This window comes from Narcine bancroftii, chromosome 6, assembly GCF_036971445.1.
Source record: "Narcine bancroftii isolate sNarBan1 chromosome 6, sNarBan1.hap1, whole genome shotgun sequence".
Lineage (NCBI taxonomy): Eukaryota > Metazoa > Chordata > Chondrichthyes > Torpediniformes > Narcinidae > Narcine > Narcine bancroftii.
In genome coordinates, this window is record NC_091474.1 from 122,839,535 (window position 1) to 122,864,618 (window position 25,084).

General features: G+C 47.8%; 1 long non-coding RNA gene across 1 annotated transcript; it reads right to left on the reverse strand.

The window, feature by feature from the left end:
- Positions 1-3,714: 3,714 nt before the first annotated feature.
- LOC138737573 (uncharacterized) lies at positions 3,715-22,667 on the reverse strand. Its single transcript, XR_011341029.1, has 3 exons — positions 22,605-22,667; positions 16,730-16,967; positions 3,715-3,944 (listed from the first exon to the last, which is right to left on the reverse strand). It is a non-coding gene; the product is annotated as an uncharacterized lncRNA (long non-coding RNA).
- Positions 22,668-25,084: the final 2,417 nt, after the last annotated feature.

Genomic DNA, 25,084 nt, shown 5'->3' on the forward strand with positions numbered 1-25,084 from the left:
AAAGGAAATGAATGAGGGTCGTGTGGTAGATGTGGTCTACATGGATTTTAGCAAGAATTTGACGAGACTCATCAGAAAGTAATTTGGCAAAGGATCAGGGTATCTTTGGCTGTGGATAAAAAATTTGTCTTGTTGGAAGAAAGCAGAGAGCAGTGGAGTGCCACAAACGTCTGTTCTAGGACCCCTGCACTTGGTGATTTTTATAAATGACCTGGATGGAGAGGCAGAAGATGGGTCAGTAAGTCTGCAGATGATGTGAAGATTGGAGGAGTTGTGGATGAAGCTGAAGGTTGTCGAAGGATACAAGAGGATACAGACAGGATGCAGATTTGGGGAGAAAAGTTGCAGATTGATTTCAATCCAGGTAAGTGTGAGGTGATGCATTTTGGAAGGACAAACCAGAAGGCTGGGTACAAGGTTACCAGTCGGTTACATGAGTGAGGATAAACAGAGGGACTTTGGGGTTCAAATCCAAACATCCCTCAAGGTTGCCGCTCAGGTTGATAGGATAGTTATGAAGGCCAATGGGATGATGAGCTTCATTAAACTTTTCTACGTGGTTGTGCGTGAAAGTGAGGCCATTTTGGCAAGAAAGCACAGAAAAATTAACCACGATCACAGGAGTGGCCTCCACGTGAGACCTGGAGCAATATCTTCATGGAAACAAGCGACAACTTAACCAAATATCTAATCTCATTTATAAAAATAGCACTGGCCTTCACGAAAAGATGTATCACGATCAACTGGATGTCCGATAGCACGCTGGGCTGTGGAAATGAACTGCTGTTACCTACGGAAAAAAAAATCACATAAACGTGACCCTTTGGTAAAGGTCTGTCAGCTGTACCTGGACCACATAGGGGCCCAGACACTAATATAAATGAACAATAAAAGGGGATAAAAGTAACCATTATATAAACCAAAACCAAGTTTCCCCAACTGGACTCATCTACTTGTAATCTCTGAAAATGTGGATATGAAAACAAACTGCAATAGAGAGAGAAAAAATTCAAAGTGCAAAAGGAAGAGTCTTTAAATGAATCCCTGAATGTGTGTTGAGTCTCGTAGTGAAGGGGTAGCAGATGTTCCTGAACCTGGCTATACCTCTTTCCTGATGGGAGCAGTGAGAACAGAGCGGGAGATGTGGATCCTTGATTGCTGCTGCTCTCTGACAGCAGCGTTCCCTGCAAATATTCTCAATGGTGAAGGGTTTTTACCTGAGATGTCCTGGGCGGTGTCCATACTTTTGCAGAGCTTTTTGCTCAGGGGTATTGGTGTCACAAGACAACAGCTCAAACCTACTACAAACTGAACCTTTCACCCCTCACACCCGTAAACCCACTATTTTTCTTGCATCAATGTGCCTGTCTAAATGTTAACGGTCCCTATTATTCCAGACTCCACCATCCTGCCCGGCCATGCGCTCCAGGCACCCGCAGCCTTCTGCACGTTCTCTTTCTACAAGTCCTTCAGCAGCCTTGTGTTTCCTCAGCACTGCCTGCTCCTCCACCAAGCTCTGCCACATATCCATTCACTCTATGAGCTTCCTGCATCACTCCAGAGAAAAGCCCAAGGTTTCTCTGTCTGGATATTGCATTTACTTCATTCTGATGGGCTGAATTCCTGCAGCTTCCCAATCAAACATCTGCAATCGCCTTTAAATTGTGCCCCTCTGCACAGATTTGTGCCACCTGCTTTTAAACAGGTTAAATCCTATGGGCATTCTGACAGTATTCTTCCACTCTCTCTCTCTCTCTCTGTCTCTACCGGTGGAACTAAATCCTTCTGCTCAAATTGTTGCTTGGTCTGGGCTTCCGTCCTTTTGCCTGGATTCTCATCCTCTGCTATTTCAGTCTGAACTTTGCCGTCAGCCCGAGGAATAAAACCGTGGGGATATGGATCGGAATTCTTTCTGGCTGGAGCATCTCAAACACTGCTCTCATCCTCGTGTGTGCACAGCTAGAGACAAGAACAAATCTTGTCCTTAGTCACTGTGAAATCCATCTCCAGGATGGTGGCATTTTATTCCTGTGTGTTTTTTTTGAACCTTGCTTAGTGCTAGGTGTTTGAATTAAGATTTTTCCATTAGTTTTTCCTTTTGAATTGAACATTACAATATATGTTAATGCACTTTCCAATTGTTTTACAATGTCAACAATATTTTAAAGAAAAATCTGAAGACTTCACCATCTGAGATGCAGAAACTAATCTGTGGCTTCGGCGGGTCCGCGCCCAGGGGTATTTGGATTATTTTAAACAGGACCGTCTTCCAATGTCTGCAGTGAAACTGGGAGAGAGAGGGTTGGGCTGTCGGTGTCATAGTTAATGACGTCTCATTACAGAACTGAAAGCTTTCAGTCTGTGGCGAACTGATATTCCCCGTCCCCCCTCAGCATCTTGGGTATCCCTCCTCCTTCTGGGTGCTCATTTCCCTCCCCTCACCCCTCTGGGTCCTGAGCCCCCTCACCCCTCTGGCGGGTCCCCCTCACCCCTCTGGCGGGTCCCCCTCATCCCTCTGGCGGGTCCCCCTCACCCCTCTGGCGGGTCCCCCTCACCCCTCTGGCGGGTCCCCCTCACCCCTCTGGCGGGTCCCCCTCACCCCTCTGGCGGGTCCCCCTCACCCCTCTGGCGGGTCCCCCTCACCCCTCTGGCGGGTCCCCCTCACCCCTCTGGCGGGTCCCCCTCACCCCTCTGGGTCCTCGTCCCCTCCCCCAGCAGCTTCACCATTCCCCTCCCCCCCTCACCCTTGCCGTTCCCCGACCCCCCCCCTCAGCCTCGCGGGCCCCGACCCCCCCTCAACCTCGCGGTCCCCGACCCCCCCCTCAGACTCGCGGGCCCCGACCCCCCCTCAGCCTCGCGGGCCCCGACCCCCAAAATGTCTCGCTTCCAAAATGCTCCGATTCCCGCCCGTGAAGCACCGACACGAACCTCTCCCGCTCGCGACCAACTGCTCCAAAGGCGGGAAAGATCAACAACATGGCGGCCCCCAGGGGTCGCTCTCGCAAGAGCTTGGGCCACCCCTCCACGGGATCTCTTCGCCACCCCAGTCCCACTGGGGAAGGGTCCGAGAGCTGCCTCGGGCCTCCAGTCCATCTCCCCTTCAGGCTGCACATTTCCACACCAGGACCTGCCCCACATTCCCCCCCAAGAGTCCAGTCCATCCCACCTCCACCACCTTGGCCCAAAGCTCATTCCACGCTCCCACCCCCCTCTGAGGGAAAAAAATCCCCCTTCAATCTCAATCCATGTCCTCCTCTTTGAATCTCTCCCACTCTCCTTGGAAACAGCCTGTCCCCATGGACTCGATCTGTCCCCCCTCACAATTTTCAAATCTTCCTCAATCTTCTACGCTCCAGGGAATAAAGTCCCAGCCTGTCCAACCTTCCCCTGGAACTCAAACCCCGAAAGCCAGACCACCTTCTTGTCCCTCTCCTCGACACGCTGTCTCATTCCTATCCTTCCTCTCCTCCGGCCACCCAAACGGCACACAATGTTCCCAAGTTGGCCTCACCCATGCCTTGTCCAACTTCCTCGTGGCTTCCCACCTCCTGCACTCAATCCTCTCATTTCTGAAGGCCAAATACCAGAAGCTTTCTTCACCCCACCCCCCCATCTCTACATGCGACTCCACTTTCGGGCAGTTCTGTACCACAGTTCCTCAATCCCTTTGTTTGACAACACTCCTCAATGGTCTGCCATTTAACATTCAAACTCTTACGTTTTAAGAATCAATTACAGAGATGCATGGATGTGGGAAGTCAGGAGGGTTAGCGACTGGGTGCAGGTCGATGAGACTGGCAGAATGATATTTCACCATGGATGAGACGAGCCGAAGGGTCTCTTTTCTTTGCTGTGGGGTTTCTAGGGTAGAGTTCACACCATTCTCAGGAAGGAGGATGAGCAGACAGATATCATGGTCCACGGGTAGGAAAGGAGATGAGATCCTGCCAGGAGAGATGAGGGAGTTAAGTGCGAAGGTGAAGGGCACAACCAAGGGGTCTCTCTCTGTCTGTCTGTGTGAGTGTGTCACTACGTCTGTGTGTTTCTCTCTGTGTCTGTGTGTGTCTCTCTGTGTCTGTGTGTGTCTCTCTGTGTCTGTGTGTGTCTCTCTGTGTCTGTGTGTGTCTCTGAGTCTGTGTGTGTCTCTGAGTCTGTGTGTGTCTCTCTGTGTCTGTGTGTGTCTCTCTCTCTGTTTGTGTGTGTCTCTCTCTCTGTCTCTCAGTCTGTGTGTGTCTCTGTGACGGTGTGTGTCTCTCTGTGTCGGTGTGTGTCTCTCTGTGTCGGAATGTGTCTCTCTGTGTCGGTGTGTGTCTCTCTATGTCGGTGTATGTCTCTCTGTGTCGGTGTGTGTCTCTCTGTGTCGGTGTGTGTCTCTCTGTGTCGGTGTCTGTCTCTCTGTGTCGGTGTCTGTCTCTCTGTGTCGGTGTCTGTCTCTCTCTCTGTCTGTCTCTCTCTCTCTGTCTGTCTCTCTCTCTGTCTGTCTCTCTCTCTGTCTGTCTCTCTCTCTGTCTGTCTCTCTCTCTCTCTGTCTCTCTCTCTGTCTGTCTCTCTCTCTGTCTGTCTCTCTCTCTGTCTGTCTCTCTCTCTGTCTGTCTCTCTCTCTCTGTCTCTCTCTCTGCCTGTCTCTCTCTCTGTCTGTCTCTCTCTCTGTCTGCCTCTCTCTCTGTCTGTGTCTCTCTCTCTGTCTGTGTCTCTCTCTCTGTCTGTGTCTCTCTCTCTGTCTGTGTCTCTCTCTGACCGTGTCTCTCTCTCTGTCTGTGTGTCTCTCTCTGTCTGTGTCTCTCTCTCTGTCTGTGTCTCTCTCTCTGTCTGTGTCTCTATGTCTCTCTGTGTCTCTCTGTCTCTCTCTCTCTCTGTCTCTCTGTGTGTATCTCCTTCTGTGTGTGTCTCTGTGTCACCTTGTGTGTCTCTGTCTGTGTCTGTGTCTCTGTGACTGTGTCTCTGTGACTGTGTCTGTGTGTCTGTGTCCCTGAGTCTGTGTCTCTGTGTCTGTATCTCTGTGACTGTGTCTCTGTGACTGTGTCTCTGTGACTGTGTCTCTGTGTGTCTGTGTCTCTGTGTGTCTGTGTCTCTGTGTGTCTGTGTCTGTGCGTCCGTGTCTCTGTGTCTGTGTCTCTGTGTCTGTGACTCTGTGTCTGTGTCTCTGTGTGTCTGTGTCTGTGTCTGTGTGTCTGTGTCTCTCTGTCTGTGTCTCTGTGTCTGTATCTCTCTGTCTGTGTCTCTCTGTCTGTGTCTCTCTGTCTGTGTCTCTCTGTCTGTGTCTCTGTGTCTGTGTCTCTGTGTCTGTGTCTCTGTGTCTGTGTCTCTGTGTGTCTGTGTCTGTGTGTCTGTGTCTGTGTGTCTGTGTGTCTGTGTCTGTGTGTCTGTGTCTGTGTGTCTGTGTGTCTGTGTCTGTGTGTCTGTGCCTGTGTGTCTCTCTGTCTGTGTCTGTGTGTCTGTGTCTCTCTGTCTGTGTCTCTCTGTCTGTGTCTGTGTGTCTGTGTCTCTCTGTCTGTGTCTGTGTGTGTCTGTGTCTCTCTGTCTGTGTCTCTCTGTCTGTGTCTCTCTGTCTGTGTCTCTCTGTCTGTGTCTCTCTGTCTGTGTGTGTCTCTCTCTCTGTCTGTCTGTTTGTGTGTGTCTCTCTGTGTCTCTGTCTTTGTGTCTCTGTGTGTGTCTCTATATCTGTGTGTCTCTGTGTGTATGTGTCTCTGTATGTCTCTCCCTGTCTATGTTTGTGTGTGTGTATCTGTCTGTGTGTGTGTGTCTCTGTGTGTGTCTGTCTGTCTCTCTGTATCGTGTGTTTGTCTCTGTCTCTGGGTGTGTGTGTGTGTCTGTCTGTGTGTGTCTCTCTCTGTCTCTTTCTGTGTGCGTGTCTCTCTCTCTGTCTGTGTGTGTCTCTCTCTCTCTGTCTGTGTGTGTCTGTCTGTGTCTGGCTCTCTCTCTGTCTGTCTCTTGGTCTGTGTGTCTCTGTGATGTGTCTCGCTGTGTCTGTGTGTGTCTCGCTGTGTGTGTGTGTCTCGCTGTGTGTGTGTCTCGCTGTGTGTGTGTCTCGCTGTGTGTGTGTCTAGCTGTGTGTGTGTCTCGCTGTGTGTGTGTGTGTCTCTCGCTGTGTGTGTCTCTCTCTCTGTCTGTGTCTCTCTGTCTCTCTCTCTCTCTCTGTCTCTCTGTGTGTATCTCCTTCTGTGTGTGTCTCTGTGTCACCTTGTGTCTGTGTGTCTGTGTCTCTCTGTCTGTGTCTCTCTGTCTGTGTCTCTCTGTCTGTGTCTCTGTGTCTGTGTCTGTGTCTCTGTGTCTCTGTGTCTGTGTCTCTGTGTCTGTGTCTCTGTGTCTGTGTCTCTGTGTCTTAGTCTCTGTGTGTCTGTGTCTCTGTGTGTCTGTGTCTCTGTGTCTGTGTCTCTGTGTCTGTGTCTCTGTGTCTGTGTCTCTGTGTGTCTGTGTCTGTGTCTCTGTGTGTCTGTGTCTCTGTGTGTCTGTGTCTCTGTGTGTCTGTGTCTCTGTGTCTGTGTGTCTGTGTCTCTGTGTGTCTGTGTCTCTGTGTGTCTGTGTCTCTGTGTCTGTGTGTCTGTGTCTGTGTGTCTGTGTCTGTGTGTCTGTGTGTCTGTGTCTGTGTCTGTGTGTCTGTGTCTGTGTGTCTGTGTCTGTGTGTCTGTGTCTGTGTGTCTGTGTCTCTGTGTGTCTGTGTCTCTGTGTCTGTGTCTCTGTGTGTCTGTGTCTCTGTGTGTCTGTGTGTCTGTGTCTCTGTGTGTCTGTGCCTCTGTGTGTCTGTGTCTCTGTGTGTCTGTGTCTGTGTGTCTGTGTCTGTGTGTCTGTGTCTGTGTCTCTGTGTGTCTGTGTCTCTGTGTGTCTGTGTCTCTGTGTGTCTGTGTCTCTGTGTCTGTGTGTCTGTGTCTGTGTGTCTGTGTCTGTGTGAATGTGTCTGTGTCTGTGTGTGTGTGTCTGTGTCTCTCTGTCTGTGTCTCTCTGTCTGTGTCTGTGTGTCTGTGTCTCTCTGTCTGTGTCTCTCTGTCTGTGTCTCTCTGTCTGTGTCTCTCTGTCTGTGTCTGTGTGTCTGTGTGTCTGTGTCTGTGTGTCTGTGTCTCTCTGTCTGTGTCTCTCTGTCTGTGTCTCTCTGTCTGTGTCTCTCTGTCTGTGTCTCTCTGTCTGTGTCTCTCTGTCTGTGTCTCTCTGTCTCTCTCTCTCTCTGTCTCTCTGTGTGTATCTCCTTCTGTGTGTGTCTCTGTGTCACCTTGTGTGTCGCTGTCTGCGTCTCTCTCTCTCACTCTGTCACAATGTGTGTCTCTCTGTGTCTGTATGAGTGTGCCTCTCTCTCTGTCTGTGTCTCTGTATCTGTGTGTCTCTGAGTCTGTGTCTCTGTGTCTGTGTCTGTGTGTCAGTGTGTCAGTGTGTCTCTGTGTCTGTGTCTCTGTGTCTGTGTCTCTGTGTCTGTGTCTCTGTGTGTCTGTGTCTCTGTGTGTCTGTGTCTCTGAGTCTGTGTCTCTGTGTCTGCGTCTCTGTGACTGTGTCTGTGTGTCAGTGTGTCAGTGTGTCTCTGTGTCTGTGTCTCTGTGTCTGTGTCTCTGTGTCTGTGTCTCTGTGTGTCTGTGTCTCTGTGTGTCTGTGTCTCTGTGTCTGTGTCTCTGTGTCTGTGTCTCTGTGTCTGTGTCTCTGTCTCTGTGTGTCTGTGTCTGTGTGTCTGTGTCTCTGTGTGTCTGTGTCTCTGTGTGTCTGTGTCTCTGTGTGTCTGTGTGTCTGTGTCTGTGTGTCTGTGTCTCTGTGTGTCTGTGTCTCTGTGTCTGAGTCTCTGTGTCTGTGTGTCTGTGTCTGTGTGTCTGTGTCTGTGTGTTTGTGTCTGTGTGTCTGTGTGTCTGTGTCTGTGTGTCTGTGTCTGTGTGTCTGTGTCTGTGTGTCTGTGTCTGTGTGTCTGTGTCTCTGTGTGTCTGTGTCTGTGTCTCTGTGTCTGTGTGTCTGTGTGTCTGTGTCTGTGTGTCTGTGTCTGTGTGTCTGTGTCTCTGTGTGTCTGTGTCTCTGTGTGTCTGTGTGTCTGTGTCTCTGTGTGTCTGTGCCTCTGTGTGTCTGTGTCTCTGTGTGTCTGTGTCTCTGTGTCTGTGTGTCTGTGTCTGAGTGTCTGTGTCTGTGTCTCTGTGTGTCTGTGTCTCTGTGTGTCTGTGTCTCTGTGTCTGTGTGTCTGTGTCTGTGTGTCTGTGTCTGTGTGAATGTGTCTGTGTGTCTGTGTGTCTGTGTCTGTGTGTGTGTGTCTGTGTCTCTCTGTCTGTGTCTCTCTGTCTGTGTCTCTCTGTCTGTGTCTCTCTGTCTGTGTCTCTCTGTCTGTGTCTCTCTGTCTGTGGTTCTCTGTCTGTGTCTGTGTGTCTGTGTCTGTGTGTCTGTGTCTGTGTGTCTGTGTCTCTCTGTCTGTGTCTCTCTGTCTGTGTCTGTGTGTCAGTGTCTCTCTGTCTGTGTCTCTCTGTCTGTGTCTCTCTGTCTGTGTCTCTCTGTCTCTCTCTCTCTCTGTCTCTCTGTGTGTATCTCCTTCTGTGTGTGTCTCTGTGTCACCTTGTGTGTCGCTGTCTGTGTCTCTCTCTCTCACTCTGTCACAATGTGTGTCTCTCTGTGTCTGTATGAGTGTGCCTCTCTCTCTGTCTGTGTCTCTGTATCTGTGTGTCTCTGAGTCTGTGTCTCTGTGTCTGTGTCTCTGTGACTGTGTGTCAGTGTGTCAGTGTGTCTCTGTGTCTGTGTCTCTGTGTCTGTGTCTCTGTGTCTGTGTCTCTGTGTCTGTGTCTCTGTGTGTCTGTGTCTCTGTGTGTCTGTGTCTCTGTGTCTGTGTCTCTGTGTCTGTGTCTCTGTGTCTGTGTGTCTGTGTCTGTGTGTCTGTGTCTGTGTGTCTGTGTCTGTGTGTCTGTGTCTCTGTGTGTCTGTGTGTCTGTGTCTGTGTGTCTGTGTGTGTCTCTCTCTCTGTCTGTCTGTTTGTGTGTGTCTCTCTGTGTCTCTGTCTTTGTGTCTCTGTGTGTGTCTCTGTGTGTGTCTCTATATCTGTGTGTCTCTGTGTGTATGTGTCTCTGTATGTCTCTCCCTGTCTATGTTTGTGTGTGTGTATCTGTCTGTGTGTGTGTGTCTCTGTGTGTGTCTGTCTGTCTCTCTGTATCGTGTGTTTGTCTCTGTCTCTGGGTGTGTGTGTGTCTGTCTGTGTGTGTGTCTCTCTGTCTCTTTCTGTGTGCGTGTCTCTCTCTCTGTCTGTGTGTGTCTCTCTCTCTCTGTCTGTGTGTGTCTGTCTGTGTCTGTTTGTGTGTGGCTCTCTCTCTGTCTGTCTCTTGGTCTGTGTGTCTCTGTGATGTGTCTCGCTGTGTCTGTGTGTGTCTCGCTGTGTGTGTGTGTCTCGCTGTGTGTGTGTGTCTCGCTGTGTGTGTGTCTCGCTGTGTGTGTGTCTCGCTGTGTGTGTGTCTCGCTGTGTGTGTGTGTGTGTCTCTCTCTCTGTCTGTGTCTCTCTCTCTGTCTGTGTCTCTCTGTCTCTCTCTCTCTCTGTCTCTCTGTGTGTATCTCCTTCTGTGTGTGTCTCTGTGTCACCTTGTGTGTCTCTGTCTGTGTCTCTTTGTGTGTCGCTGTCTGTGTCTCTCTCTCTCACTCTGTCACAATGTGTGTCTCTCTGTGTCTGTATGAGTGTGCCTCTCTCTCTGTCTGTGTCTCTGTATCTGTGTGTCTCTGAGTCTGTGTCTCTGTGTCTGTGTCTCTGTGTCTGTGTCTCTGTGTCTGTGTCTCTGTGTGTCTGTGTCTCTGTGTGTCTGTGTCTCTGTGTGTCTGTGTGTCTATGTCTGTGTCTCTGTGTCTGTGCGTCTGTGTCTGTGTCTCTGTGTCTGTGTGTCTGTGTCTCTGTGTGTCTGTGTCTCTGTGTCACTGTGTCTGTGTCACTGTGTCTGTGTCTCTGTGTCTGTGTGTCTGTGTGTCTGTCTGTGTCTGTGTCACTTTGTCTGTGTCTGTCTCTCTGTGTCTGTGTCTCTGTGTGTCTGTGTCTCTGTGTGTCTGTGTCTCTGTGTCTGTGTCTGTGTGTCTGTGTCTGTGTCTGTGTGTCTGTGTCTCTCTGTCTGTGTCTCTCTGTCTGTGTCTCTCTGTCTGTGTGTGTCTCTCTCTGTGTCTGTCTTTGTGTCTCTGTGTGTGTCTCTATATCTGTGTGTCTCTGTGTGTATGTGTCTCTGTATGTCTCTCCCTGTCTATGTTTGTGTGTGTGTATCTGTCTGTGTGTGTGTCTCTCTGTCTCTTTCTGTGTGCGTGTCTCTCTCTCCGTCTGTGTGTGTCTCTCTCTCTCTGTCTGTGTGTGTCTGTCTGTGTCTGTGTGTGTGTGGCTCTCTCTCTGTCTGTCTCTTGGTCTGTGTGTCTCTGTGATGTGTCTCGCTGTGCCTGTGTGTGTCTCGCTGTGTGTGTGTGTCTCGCTGTGTGTGTGTGTCTCGCTGTGTGTGTGTGTCTCGCTGTGTGTGTGTGTCTCGCTGTGTGTGTGTGTCTCGCTGTGTGTGTGTCTCTCTGTCTGTGTCTCTCTCTCTGTCTGTGTCTCTCTGTCTCTCTCTCTCTCTCTGTCTCTCTGTGTGTATCTCCTTCTGTGTGTGTCTCTGTGTAACCTTGTGTGACTCTGTCTGTGTGTCTTTGTGTGTCGCTGTCTGTGTCTCTCTCTCTCACTCTGTCACAATGTGTGTCTCTCTGTGTCTGTATGAGTGTGCCTCTCTCTCTGTCTGTGTCTCTGTGACTGTGTCTGTGTGTCAGTGTGTCAGTGTGTCTCTGTGTCGGTGTCTCTGTGTCGGTGTCTCTGTGTCGGTGTCTCTGTGTCTGTGTCTCTGTTTCTGTGTCTCTGTGTCTGTGTCTCTGTGTGTCTGTGTCTCTGTATGTCTGTGTCTCTGTGTGTCTGTGTGTCTGTGTCTGTGTGTCTGTGTCTGTGTGTCTGTGTCTGTGTGTCTGTGTCTGTGTCTCTCTGTGTCTGTGTCTGTGTCTGTGTCTGTGTCTGTGTGTCTGTGTCTGTGTGTCTGTGTCTCTGTGTCTGTGTCTCTGTGTCTGTGTCTCTGTGTCTGTGTCTCTGTGTGTCTGTGTCTCTGTGTGTCTGTGTCTCTGTGTGTCTGTGTCTCTGTGTGTCTGTGTCTCTGTGTCTGTGTCTGTGTGTCTGTGTCTCTCTGTCTGTGTCTCTCTGTCTGTGTCTCTCTGTCTGTGTCTCTCTGTCTGTGTGTGTCTCTCTCTCTGTGTCTGTCTTTGTGTCTCTGTGTGTGTCTCTATATCTGTGTGTCTCTGTGTAACCTTGTGTGACTCTGTCTGTGTGTCTTTGTGTGTCGCTGTCTGTGTCTCTCTCTCTCACTCTGTCACAATGTGTGTCTCTCTGTGTCTGTATGAGTGTGCCTCTCTCTCTGTCTGTGTCTCTGTGACTGTGTCTGTGTGTCAGTGTGTCAGTGTGTCTCTGTGTCGGTGTCTCTGTGTCGGTGTCTCTGTGTCGGTGTCTCTGTGTCTGTGTCTCTGTGTGTCTGTGTCTCTGTATGTCTGTGTCTCTGTGTGTCTGTGTGTCTGTGTCTGTGTGTCTGTGTCTGTGTGTCTGTGTCTGTGTCTCTCTGTGTCTGTGTCTGTGTCTGTGTCTGTGTGTCTGTGTGTCTGTGTCTGTGTGTCTGTGTCTCTGTGTCTGTGTCTCTGTGCCTGTGTGTCTGTGTCTGTGTGTCTGTGTCTGTGTGTCTGTGTCTGTGTGTCTGTGTGTCTGTGTCTGTGTGTCTGTGTCTGTGTGTCTGTGTGTCTGTGTGTCTGTGTCTGTGTGTCTGTGTCTGTGTGTCTGTGTCTGTGTATCTGTGGCTGTGTGTCTGTGTCTCTGTGTGTCTGTGTCTCTGTGTCTGTGTCTCTGTGTCTGTGTCTCTGTGTCTGTGTTTCTGTGTCTGTGTGTCTGTGTCTGTGTGTCTGCGTCTCTGTGTGTCTGTGTGTCTGTGTGTCTGTGTCTCTGTGTCTGTGTGTCTGTGTCTCTGTGTGTCTGTGCCTCTGTGTGTCTGTGTCTCTGTGTCTCTGTGTCTGTGTCTCTGTGTCTGTGTCTCTGTGTCTGTGTCTCTGTGTGTCTGTGTCTCTGTGTGTCTGTGTCTCTGTGTGTCTGTGTCTCTGTGTCTGTGTGTCTGTGTCTGTGTGTCTGTGTCTGTGTGTCTGTGTCTGTGTGTCTGTGTCCGTGTGTCTGTGTGTCTGTATCTGTGTGTCTGTGTCTGTGTGTCTGTGTCTCTCTGTCTGTGTCTCTCTGTCTGTGTCTGTGTGTCTGTGTCTCTCTGTCTGTGTCTCTCTGTCTGTGTCTCTGTCTGTGTCTCTCTGTCTCTCTCTCTCTCTGTCTCTCTGTGTGTATCTCCTTCTGTGTGTGTCTCTGTGTCACCTTGTGTGTCGCTGTCTGTGTCTCTCTCTCTCACTCTGTCACAATGTGTGTCTCTCTGTGTCTGTATGAGTGTGCCTCTCTCTCTGTCTGTGTCTCTGTATCTGTGTGTATCTGAGTCTGTGTCTCTGTGTCTGTGTCTCTGTGACTGTGTCAGTGTGTCAGTGTGTCTCTGTGTCTGTGTCTCTGTGTCTCTGTGTCTGTCTGTGTGTCTGTGTCTGTGTGTCTGTGTGTCTGTGTCTCTGTGTGTCTGTGTCTCTGTGTCTGTGTCTCTGTGTCTGTGTCTGTGTGTCTGTGTGTCTGTGTCTCTGTGTGTCTGTGTCTCTGTGTGTCTGTGTCTCTGTGTGTCTGTGTCTCTGTGTCTCTGTGTCTGTGTGTCTGTGTCTGTATGTCTGTGTCATTGTGTCTGTGTCATTGTGTCTGTGTGTCTGTGTCTGTGTGTCTGTGTCTGTGTGTCTGTGTCTGTGTGTCTGTGTCTGTGTCTCTGTGTCTGTGTCTCTGTGTCTGTGTCTCTGTGTGTCTGTGTCTCTGTGTGTCTGTGTCTCTGTGTGTCTGTGTCTCTGTGTGTCTGTGTGTCTGTGTCTCTGTGTCTGTGTGTCTGTGTCTGTGTGTCTGTGTCTGTGTGTCTGTGTCTCTCTTTCTGTGTCTCTCTGTCTGTGTCTCTCTGTCTGTGTCTCTCTGTCTGTGTCTCTGTGTCTGTGTCTCTGTGTCTGTGTCTGTGTCTCTGTGTCTCTGTGTGTCTGTGTCTCTGTGTCTGTGTCTCTGTGTCTTAGTCTCTGTGTGTCTGTGTCTCTGTGTGTCTGTGTCTCTGTGTGTCTGTGTCTCTGTGTGTCTGTGTCTCTGTGTCTGTGTCTGTGTGTCTGTGTCTCTCTGTCTGTGTCTCTCTGTCTGTGTCTCTCTGTCTGTGTCTCTCTGTCTGTGTCTCTCTGTCTGTGTGTCTCTGTCTGTGTGTCTCTGTCTGTGTGTCTCTGTCTGCGTCTCTGTGTGTCTGTGTCTCTGTGTGTCTGTGTCTCTGTGTCTGTGTCTGTGTGTCTGTGTCTGTGTCTGTGTGTCTGTGTCTCTCTGTCTGTGTCTCTCTGTCTGTGTCTCTCTGTCTGTGTGTGTCTCTCTCTGTGTGTCTGTCTTTGTGTCTCTGTGTGTGTCTCTATATCTGTGTGTCTCTGTGTGTATGTGTCTCTGTATGTCTCTCCCTGTCTATGTTTGTGTGTGTGTATCTGTCTGTGTGTGTGTCTCTCTGTCTCTTTCTGTGTGCGTGTCTCTCTCTCCGTCTGTGTGTGTCTCTCTCTCTCTGTCTGTGTGTGTCTGTCTGTGTCTGTGTGTGTGTGTGGCTCTCTCTCTGTCTGTCTCTTGGTCTGTGTGTCTCTGTGATGTGTCTCGCTGTGCCTGTGTGTGTCTCGCTGTGTGTGTGTGTCTCGCTGTGTGTGTGTGTCTCGCTGTGTGTGTGTCTCGCTGTGTGTGTGTGTCTCGCTGTGTGTGTGTCTCGCTGTGTGTGTCTCTCTCTCTGTCTGTGTCTCTCTCTCTGTCTGTGTCTCTCTGTCTCTCTCTCTCTCTCTGTCTCTCTGTGTGTATCTCCTTCTGTGTGTGTCTCTGTGTAACCTTGTGTGACTCTGTCTGTGTCTCTTTGTGTGTCGCTGTCTGTGTCTCTCTCTCTCACTCTGTCACAATGTGTGTCTCTCTGTGTCTGTATGAGTGTGCCTCTCTCTCTGTCTGTGTCTCTGTGACTGTGTCTGTGTGTCAGTGTGTCAGTGTGTCTCTGTGTCGGTGTCTCTGTGTCTGTGTCTCTGTGTCTGTGTCTCTGTGTCTGTGTCTCTGTGTCTGTGTCTCTGTGTCTTAGTCTCTGTGTGTCTGTGTCTCTGTGTGTCTGTGTCTCTGTGTCTGTGTCTCTGTGTCTGTGTCTCTGTGTGTCTGTGTCTCTGTGTGTCTGTGTCTCTGTGTGTCTGTGTCTCTGTGTGTCTGTGTCTCTGTGTCTGTGTCTGTGTGTCTGTGTCTGTGTGTCTGTGTGTCTGTGTCTGTGTGTCTGTGTCTCTCTGTCTGTGTCTCTCTGTCTGTGTCTGTGTGTCTGTGTCTCTCTGTCTGTGTCTCTCTGTCTGTGTCTCTCTGTCTGTGTCTGTGTGTCTGTGTCTGTGTGTCTGTGTCTGTGTGTCTGTGTCTCTGTGTCTGTGTCTCTGTGTGTCTGTGTCTCTGTGTCTCTGTGTCTGTGTGTCTGTGTCTGTGTGTCTGTGTCTGTGTCTCTGTGTGTCTGTGTGTCTGTGTCTGTGTGTCTGTGCCTCTGTGTGTCTGTGTCTCTGTGTGTCTGTGTCTCTGTGTCTGTGTGTCTGTGTCTGTGTCTCTGTGTCTGTGTCTCTGTGTCTGTGTCTCTGTGTCTCTGTGTGTCTGTGTCTCTGTGTCTCTGTGTGTCTGTGTCTCTGTGTCTGTGTCTGTGTGTCTGTGTCTGTATGTCTGTGTCTGTGTGTCTGTGTCTGTGTGTCTGTGTGTCTGTGTCTGTGTGTCTGTGTCTCTCTGTCTGTGTCTCTCTGTCTGTGTCTCTCTGTCTGTGTCTCTCTGTCTGTGTCTCTCTGTCTGTGTCTCTCTGTCTGTGTGTGTCTATCTCTTTGTCTGTCTGTTTGTGTGTGCCTCTCTCTGTGTCTCTGTCTTTGTGTCTCTCTGTGTGTCTCTATATCTGTGTGTCTCTGTGTGTATGTGTCTCTGTTTGTCTCTCCCTGTCTATGTTTGTGTGTGTGTATCTGTCTGTGTGTGAGTGTGTCTCTGTGTGTGTCTGTCTGTCTCTCTGTATCATGTGTTTGTCTCTGTCTCTGGGTGTGTGTGTGTCTGTCTGTGTGTGTGTCTCTGTCTCTTTCTGTGTGCGTGTCTCTCTCTCCGTCTGTGTGTGTCCCTCTCTCTCTGTCTGTGTGTGTCTGTCTGTGTCTGTGTGTGTATGGCTCTCTCTCTGTCTGTCTCTTGGTCTGTGTGTCTCTGTGATGTGTCTCGCTGTGTCTGTGTGTGTCTCTCTGTGTGTGTGTGTCTCGCTGTGTGTGTGTCTCGCTGTGTGTGTGTCTCGCTGTGTGTGTGTCTCGCTGTGTGTGTGTGTGTCTCGCTGTGTGTGTGTGTCTCGCTGTGTCTCTGTGTCTCGCTGTGTCTCACTGTGTCTCTGTGTCTCGCTGTGTCTCTGTGTCTCGCTGTGTCTGTGTCTCGCTGTGTCTCTGTATCTCTCTGTCTGTGTCTCTCTGTCTGTGTCTCTCTGTCTGTGTCTCTCTGTCTGTGTCTCTCTCTCTGTCTCTCTCTCTGTCTCTCTCTCTCTCTGTCTCTCTCTCTCTCTGTCTCTCTCTCTCTGTCTCTCTCTGTCTCTCTCTCTGTCTCTCTCTCTCTGTCTCTCTCTGTCTGTCTCTCTCTGTCTGTGTCCCACTCTCTGTCTGTGTCTCTCTCTCTCTCTCTGTCTCTCTCTCTGTCTGTGTCTCTCTCTCTGTCTGTGTCTCTCTCTCTGTCTGTGTCTCTCTCTGTTTGTGTCTCTCTCTGTCTCTCTCTCTATCTGTGTCTCTCTGTGTGTATCTCCTTCTGTGTGTGTGTCTGTGTGTCTCTGTCTGTGTCTCTTTGTGTCGCTGTCTGTGTGTGTGTCTCTCTCTCTCCCTCTGTGTCACAATGTGTGTCTCTCTGTGTCTGTATGAGTGTGCCTCTCTCTCTGTCTGTGTCGCTGTATCTGTGTGTGTCCCTGAGTCTGTCTGTGTGTGTGTGTCTCTCTGTCTGTGTCTCTGTATCTGTGTGTGTCCCTGAGTCTGTCTGTGTGTGTGTGTGTCTCTCTGTCTGTGTCTCTCTGTCTGTGTCTCTCTGTCTGTGTCTCTCTGTCTGTACCTCTCTGTCTGTGTCTCTCTGTCTGTGTCTCTCTGTCTGTACCTCTCTGTCTGTGTCTCTCTGTCTGTGTCTCTCTGTCTGTGTCTCTCTGTCTGTGTCTCTGTGTGTGTGTCTCTCTCTCTGTCTCTGTCTCTCTCTCTCTCTCTGTCTGTTTGTGTGTGTCTCTGTGTGTCTCTCTCTGTCTATGTCTGTGTGTGTATCTGTCTGTGTGTGTGTGTCTGTCTCTCTGTATCGTGTGTTTGTCTCTGTCTCTGGGTGTGTGTGTGTCTGTCTGTGTGTGTCTGTCTCTGTGTCATGTGTGTGTCTCTCTGTCTCTTTCTGTGTGTGTGTCTCTCTCTCCGTCTGCGTGTGTGTCTCTCTGTCTGTCTGTGTGTGTCTCTCTGTCTGTCTGTGTGTGTCTGTCTGTGTGTGTCTCTGTGTCACTCTCTCGCTGTCAGTGTCTCTCTCTCTGTCTGTCTGTGTGTGTTTCTGTGTGTGTCTCTCTGTGTGTCTATGTATCTGTCTCTCTGTGTCTGTGTGTGTGTGTGTCTGTCTGTCTGGGTATGTGTGTGTCTCTCTCTCGGTGTCTCTAATATTTGCTTATTCATTACCCACCATTGTCCATCCCTACTGGTGGTGCAGGCTTTGTTCCCCAAGGCGTCCGTATTGGCTGTCCATAGACCATCTCTGCCCCAACGCATTCCTCGGTGTCACCCGCATTAAAATCAAGATGGCATCAGCACCTTTTTCGGCACTTTTACCCGTGTTTCCTCAGTTGTTCTGGCCATTTTGTGTTTCGTTCACACATTCCTGCTGCCTGGGGTTCACGGCACTCGTGGAAGATCGCCAGTTCCTGAAACAATTCTTCATTTATCTTATTTGTAACATTTTTACATTTAATTTAACATATGCATTAAAAAACTTAAATTTCTTATTTGAAAATAAGATAAAATTAATGCATAGTGATTTAAAAAGTAACCCCTCCCACAGCTGCCCAATAGAAAACAATAAAGAGAGAAAACATCTAGATAGTATTTATAAAAATTGACCAAAACTCTCAAATAAAATCTTGCTTTTCTTGGTTTTAGGAGTCAGAAAGTTCGTGTTGGGTGATTAAGAATTAATTCCTACAATTGGTAAATACACATCCCAAATCTTCAAAAGAGAAATTCAAATTTGTTCCGTGAATTCGATGTCATTATTTCAAGTGGGAATCAATGGCCTATTTCAGTGTGGCCATCGACCCATTCCCAAATACGCATCGGACTTCCAAGTTACTGCCACACATTTTAACCCTATAACAATTACAGCACAGAAACAGGTCATTTGGCCCTTCTTGTCTGCACTGAACTAAATACTCTCCTTTCGTACCACCTCTCTGCCTTCCCCTCCCCTCCCCTCCAATTTTCCCTGAAATGACAAAATGGACCCTGCCGCCACAATTTCTCCCGGAAGCTCACTCCACTCAGCCACCATTCTGAGTAAAGAAGATCCCCCTCATGTTACTTCCAAACTTTTACCTCCTGTCTCAATCTCTGCTCCCGCAATGAAAAAAGTCTATCCACATCAACTCGTTCTATCCTCCTAGTAATTTTAAAGACCTCGATCAAATACCCTCTCAACCATCTACAATCCAAAGAATAAAGACTTCATTTGCTCAATCTTTCTTTGTAATCTAGTTGCTGATATCCAGGTAACATTGACGTAAATCTTCTCTGCACCCTCTCTACTTTGTTGATAGCTTTCCTCTCATTTGGTGACCAGAACTGCACACAGTACTCTCAACAGGGCCTCACCAATACCTTGTCTAGTCTCAACCTCACTGCCTGACTCCTGTATTCTATGCTATGGTTGATCAAGGCCAGCTATTTGAACAGATTCTTTTCGAGGTACTCTCTGATTACCCTCCAATAATTAACCTATCATGGTCAGGCTCACCTGGTTGGCTTTTGAAGCCGTTTTTATAACATAACATAACATAACAATTACAGCACGGAAACAGGCCATTAGGCCCTTCTAGTCCGCACCGAACCAAACACCCCTTTTTAGTCCCACCTCCCTGCACAATGCCCATAACCCTCCATCTTCTTCTCATCCATATACCTGTCCAACCTTTTCTTAAATAATACAATTGACTCCGCCGCCACTATTTCTCCTGGAAGCTCATTCCACACGGCTACCACTCTCTGAGTAAAGAAGTTCCCCCTCATGTTACCTCTAAACCTCTGCCCCTTAATTCTTAACTCATGTCCTCTTGTTTTAATCTTTCCTCCTCTTAACGGAAATAGTCTATCCACATCCACTCTGTCTATCCCTTTCATAATCTTAAATACTTCTATCAAATCCCCTCTCAACCTTCTACGCTCCAAAGAATACAGACCCAATCTGTCCAATCTCTCCCCATACTCCAGATGCTTAAACCCAGGCAACATTCTGGTAAACCTTCTCTGCACTCTCTCCACTCTGTTTATATCCTTCCTATAATTAGGCGACCAGAACTGCACACAGAACTCCAAATTAGGCCGCACCAACGTCTGATACAATCTCAACATCACCTCCCAACTCCTATATTCCATGCAATGATTGATAAAGGCCAGCATACTAAAAGCCTTCTTCACCACCCTATTCACGTGAGTTTCTACCTTCAGGGAACGATGTACCGATACTCCTAAATCTTTCTGCTCTTCTGTATTCCTCAATGCTCTCCCAGTTACCACGTATGTCCTATTCTGATTCTTCTTACCAAAATGAAGCACCTCACACTTATCAGCATTAAATTCCATCTGCCATTTTTCAGCCCACTTTTCTAAGCAGCCCAAATCCCTCTGCAATCCTTGAAAACCTTCTTCATTATCCACTATTCCACCTATCTTAGTATCGTCTGCATATTTACTAATCCAATTCACCACCCCATCATCTAGAACATTAATGTATATAACGAACAACAATGGGCCCAATACAGATCCTTGAGGCACACCACTGGTCACCGGCCTCCAACCTGACAGACAATTATCCACTACCACTCTCTGGCCTCTCCCTTTCAGCCAATGTTCAATCCATTTGACTATCTTAAAATTTATACCCAAAGACTGCACCTTCCTAATTAACCTTCCATGTGGTACCTTATCGAAGGCCTTACTGAAGTCCATATAGACAACATCCGCTGCGCTACCCTCATCCACATTCCTAGTCACCTCTTCAAAAAATTCAATCAGATTGGTCAAACATGACCTTCCTCACACAAATCCATGTTGAGTGCTCCTGATCAGACCCTGTCTATCCAGATGTTTATAAGTACTATCTCTAAGAATTTTCTCCATTAATTTACCTACCACAGACGTCAAACTTACAGGCCGATAGTTGCCAGGCTTCCTCCTTGAACCCTTTTTAAATAATGGAACCACATGCGCAATGCGCCAATCCTCCGGCACGATCCCCATATCTAATGACATTTGGAAAATTACCGCCAGAGCCTCTGCTATTTCCTCCTTCACTTCTCTCAATGTCCTGGGGAAGATCCCGTCTGGTCCCGGAGACTTAGCCACCTTTATATTCTTCAAAAGCCTTAAAACTACACCTTTTGTAATCTCCATATTCCCCATATTTACCCAATTTGCTTTTTTTATCTCACATCTCCCAATATCCTTCTCCTTAGTGAATACCGAAGAAAAGAAACTGTTCAATATCTCCCCCATTTCTCTAGGCTCCACACACAGTTTTCCGCTCCGATTTTCTAAGGGACCAATTTTGTCTCTTCCTTTCCTCTTACCATTAACATATTTGTAGAACTCTTTTGGATTAGTTTTCACCCTGCTTGCCATAGTTTTCTCGTACCTTCTTTTAGCTTTCCTAATTCCTCTCTTAAGATTCCTCTTACATTCAATCTATCTTTCAAACATCTCCTTAACTCCATGCTTCTTATATCTAATGTACGCCTCCCTTTTTCTTCGAACCAAGTTTCCAATATTCCTTGAAAACCACGGCTCTCTCAAACCTTTTGCCCCTCCTTTTAACCTAACAGGAACATAAAGCTTTTGCACTCTCAAAATCTGATCTTTAAAAGACTTCCATCTCTCTACTACATCCTGCCCATAAAACAAATTGTCCCAATGCACACCCTGCAAGTCCTTTCGCATCTCCTCAAATCTAGCTTTTCCCCAATCAAAAACCTCAACCCTTGGCCCTGACTTCTCTCTTTCCATAATGACATTGAAGCTGATGGCATTATGATCACTGGACCCGAAGTGCTCGCCAACACTAACCTCCGTCACTTGACCCATCCCATTTGCCAACAGTAGATCTAACACTGCTCTTTCTCTGGTCGGCACCTCTACATATTGTTGTAAAAAACTATCTTGCACACATTTCACAAACTCTAACCCATCCAGTCCTTTCACAGAATGTGTTTCCCAATCTATATGTGGAAAATTAAAATCTCCCATAATTACAACCCTGTGCTTATCACAAATATCCACCATCTCCCTACAGATTTGCTCCTCTAGGTCTCGGTTTCCTCCGGGTGGTCTATAATACACCCCTACAAGTGTAACCTCTCCTTTCCTACTCCTCAGTTCCACCCAAATAGCCTCCGTGGATGAGCCCTCTAATCTATCCTTCCTAGGCACCGCTGTAATATTTTCCCTGACAAGCAATGCAACCCCACCTCCTCTTGCCCCTCCGACTCTATCACACCTAAAGCAACGAAACCCAGGGATATTCAGCTGCCAATCACATCCCTCCTGCAACCATGTCTCACTAATCGCTACCACATCATACTTCCAAGTATCAATCCACACCTTCAGCTCATCCACCTTTTTTACAATACTCCTGGCATTAAAATATATGAATTTCAGAGATTTTCCAATTTTTAATCCCTGTTTTCCCTCATCTTTAATAACAACATTATTTACTTTTCCTGCCAATTGCCCTTCTTCTTCCAGAGCATTTCCCTTCTCTATCACCTGCCCATCCATATTCAAATACTTACTACAAACTTTCTTTGTTTGCATTCTAACCTTCTCCTTACTGCTCTGTACTATTTTGTTCCCTCCCCCCAGCCATTCTAGTTTAAAGGATCCTGAGTAGCCCTAGCAAATACCTCTGCCGGGATTCTGGTCCCCCTGGGATTTAAGTGTAACCCGTCCTTACTGTACAGGTCACATCTCCCCCAAAAAAGGTCCCAGTTATCCAGAAACTTAAAACCCTGCCCCTTACTCCACCCCTTCAGTCACGTGTTAAATCTCCACCTCATTCTATTTCTATTCACACTGTCACGTGGCACAGGGAGTAATCCAGAGATTACCCCCTTTGCGGTCCTTCTTTTTAACTCCCTACCTAACTGCCTGTACTCACTTTTTAGGACCTCTTCTCTATTCCTCCCTATGTCATTGGTACCTACATGTACCACGACCTCTGGCTCCTGTCCCTCCCACTTTAGGATATCCGGGACACGAGCAGCAACATCCCGGACTCTGGCACAAGGGAGGCAAACCACCATCCAGTTCTCCTTGCTGCGTCCGCAGAATCCCCTATCCGTCCTCTTAACTATGGAGTCTCCTACCACAATTGCCCTCCTCTTCCTTTCCCTCCCTTTCTGAGCTACAGGGGCCGACCTCGTGCCGGAGGCACAGCCACTGTCACTCCCCCCAACCTTGATGTCCCCCTCAACAGTGCTCAAAAAGGCGTACTTATTGCTGAGGGTTACATTCACAGGGCTCGTCTCTGGCACCTTACGTTCTTTTGTCCCTCTCCTAACAGTTACCCACCTTTCATCCTCCCGTGGCCCTGGCGTGACCACCTGGCTGTAACTCCTGTCTATGACTACCTCTGTTTCCCTAACCAGCCTGAGGTCATCGAGCTGCAGCTCTAGTTCCCTAACACGGTCCCTGACAATCTGCAGCTCGACACACCTAGTGCAGATATGGACATCCGGTAGTCTGGAAGACTCCAGGACCTCCCATATCCGGCACTCCCGACAACACACAGCCTTAACACTCATCCCTTACCCCAATGAAGTAGTAATAAAGACTATCTTAGCTTTCTCTCCGCCTGCTTTCGCCGAAGCCTGATGAGCCAAAGCCTGGAAGTCCCACTCCTTCACTGGGCCACTCACTTGCTGGGCCACTCGCTGTCCCTCTTATTTATTGGCCTTTTACCAATTAACCCCTACACACTCTCTTGTACGTCGCTCGACCAATGGCCGCCTCCGACGCCGACACCTCCCCGCAGACCCTGGTAAGAGACTTTTTAAAAAGTTTTCTTACCTGCCCCGGACTCTTTTCTTTTCTGTCCTTCTCCTCTCTCCTCTCCTCTCCTCTCCTCTCCTCTCCTCTCCTCTCCCTACTGCTAGGCTCTGTCCCCAGTAAGAGTCTTTAAAAAGATCTTACCTTCCCGTCACACTCTCCTGTACGCTCGCTCGACCAATGGCCGCCTCCGACACCGACTCCTCCTCGCAGACCCTGGTAAGAGACTTTTTTAAAAGTTTTCTTACCTGCCCCGGACTCTTTCCTTTTCTGTCCTTCTCTCTCCTCTCCTCTCCTCTCCTCTCCCTACTAAACAAAGGAACATTAGATTACATCCATTCCTCTGACACCTCACCCGTGGATAAACAGGTTTTAATAATTTCTGTCAGAGCCCTTGCAATTTCTACTCTTCTTTCCCTCAGGGAATATCATGTCAGACCTCCATCCACCATCAGACAAAAATCAGCCATCACAAGGTGAAGGCAGGACAGTAGTCCCACCTCTCCAGCACGAGTCACCCCAGGATCAAGTCAGCACTGACTCCAAGAAGTTTCTACATCCTCTTGGTGTCTGTGTGGATTTCCTCCCACACTCCACAGCTCAAGGGGGCCGTAAGTTCATTGGCGATTTGGGAAGCTCAAGACCATGGGGTTGAAGTGCACATTCTGGACCTGGGGGCATCAATTCAATTCAACTGCACGGATGAACCTTTGGGTACGACCTGATCTTTTTCTAGTTTCAAACTCATTATTTTTGAAAATTGTATGTGCACCTCTAATGCAACACGACTGCTGCAAAACAGGCTTCATGAGGCATATCCATGACAAGAACTCGGGAGAATCTGATTTGGTTACTAGACTTTTGAACAGAACAGTGTCTGGACATTTTATCCCTAAACTGAAACTTTATAGACATACAGAACAAAAAGAGGGCAAAACAAGCTTGTGTCTCACCAATACCACAATTCACGGACACTTTTTAAGTTCTCAAGGGTGGCAGAAAACACAAAGAACAGACAAACTCCTTCCACATTGTCACTTTGAGAGCTTTGGACTCACCATGCTGTAAATATTGCCAAGCCATCACTTTCTCTCCAAATCAATGACCAAAAGTACTGGCTGAGCGATAGATTTGAGACATTTTACCCGCTATGTAGCAATCAGGCACAAGGAAAAGTGCTGCTTCCATTGTAAAGTATTTAGGGATCTCAGACCACAAACAACCTTCACCCCGAAAAACAAGCAATTCTCCACAATAAAACTAGGTTTCCTTCCTGTCTGCAAGCATCTGCTCTCTTGAGTCTGAATGGCACAACTGGGGAAACCGTTTCAAACCCATGACCTGAAACAGCATATTCTCTTTTCTTTTTCAATCTTTTTATTATTATTATAATTTATAAACACATACAGTTCAAAGAGATATAAAAAATACATAGTAAGTAATGAATTAATACAGAGATATTAAACAATAATATTACACAATAAAAATATATCAAAAAAAAATTTAGATCAGTTTAGCGTGTGAACTATCTCTCTAAAAAGAGATAATTAATAACAATATATGAAAAAAGAGAAAAAAAAACCCAAAAAAGAAGAAAAAACAAATCTGAATTAAAAAAACATAAAAAAAAACCCTACAGATATAGCTAAACCACGCCGATCACTCCGATCTCATCTTACAGCCCAATTATCATACATAATCATAGAAAGAAATCAGAGCCAGATCAACTCACCACAAATGAAAAATTTGAATAAATGGTCGCCAGGTTAACTAAAACTTAAAAGGGGATTCATAGACAGAGTTTCTAATTTTCTCTAAATTTAAACATAGTATAGTTTGGGTAAACCATTGGAAAACAGTGGGAGGATTTACCTCTTTCCAATTCAATAGTATAGATCTTCTAGCCATTAGTGTAAGAAAAGCAATCATACGATCTGCAGGAAGAGATAAATAAGTCAAATCTATCATAGATAATCCAAAAATTGCAGTAATGGGATGTGGTTGTAAATAGCATATTCTCTTCCCCTAATTGGAGCTGTCTTGCAATTGGCCACCACTGCCCGAACAAGAATGAACTGGGAGATCTCACACTTGCTCCTTCACAGGTGAGACCTCCCTGTTCTTTGGAGCTCCATATTATCCATCTTGCTCTATTTTGTTAACCTTAATCAAGTCTCCTTTCATTCTCCAACGCTCCCATGAACAATAAAAATCATGTATCCTGTAGTTCGCGAGTCCGGACACCAGGTGGTGGTATTATACCTAGATCTCTCTCTCTCTCTCTCTCTCTCTCTCTCTCTCTCTCTCTCTCTCTCTCGCCCTCGCTTCATGCATGCAGTACTCGGTGTGAACAGGCGGTGGCAGCACTTTACAGCCCTTGCAATCTGCAGCTTGGACAGGAGATGGTTGGTTTGCACCTCGTGGGCTCTTGCACCACGATTGAAGATTTGGAGATTTCCCATTGATTGGCAGAGAACATACACGACATCACATCCAACCCTGAGATTCCCTTTTTCCTGCGGACACGGCCGAATTCCCACGAATGGGCCATGCAAAAATAAACGGTTCAGTGGAAACCTGGAAAGATAAAAGAATTGAAAACAAAGAAAATCAATAAAGTGCTGCAAGAGTCCTGAAATGAGTTCCTGATTGAGTTTGTTGTTGAGGAGTCTGAAGGTGGAGGGGGAGCAGCTGTTGCTGAACCTGGGGGTGTGAGTCTTGAGGCTCC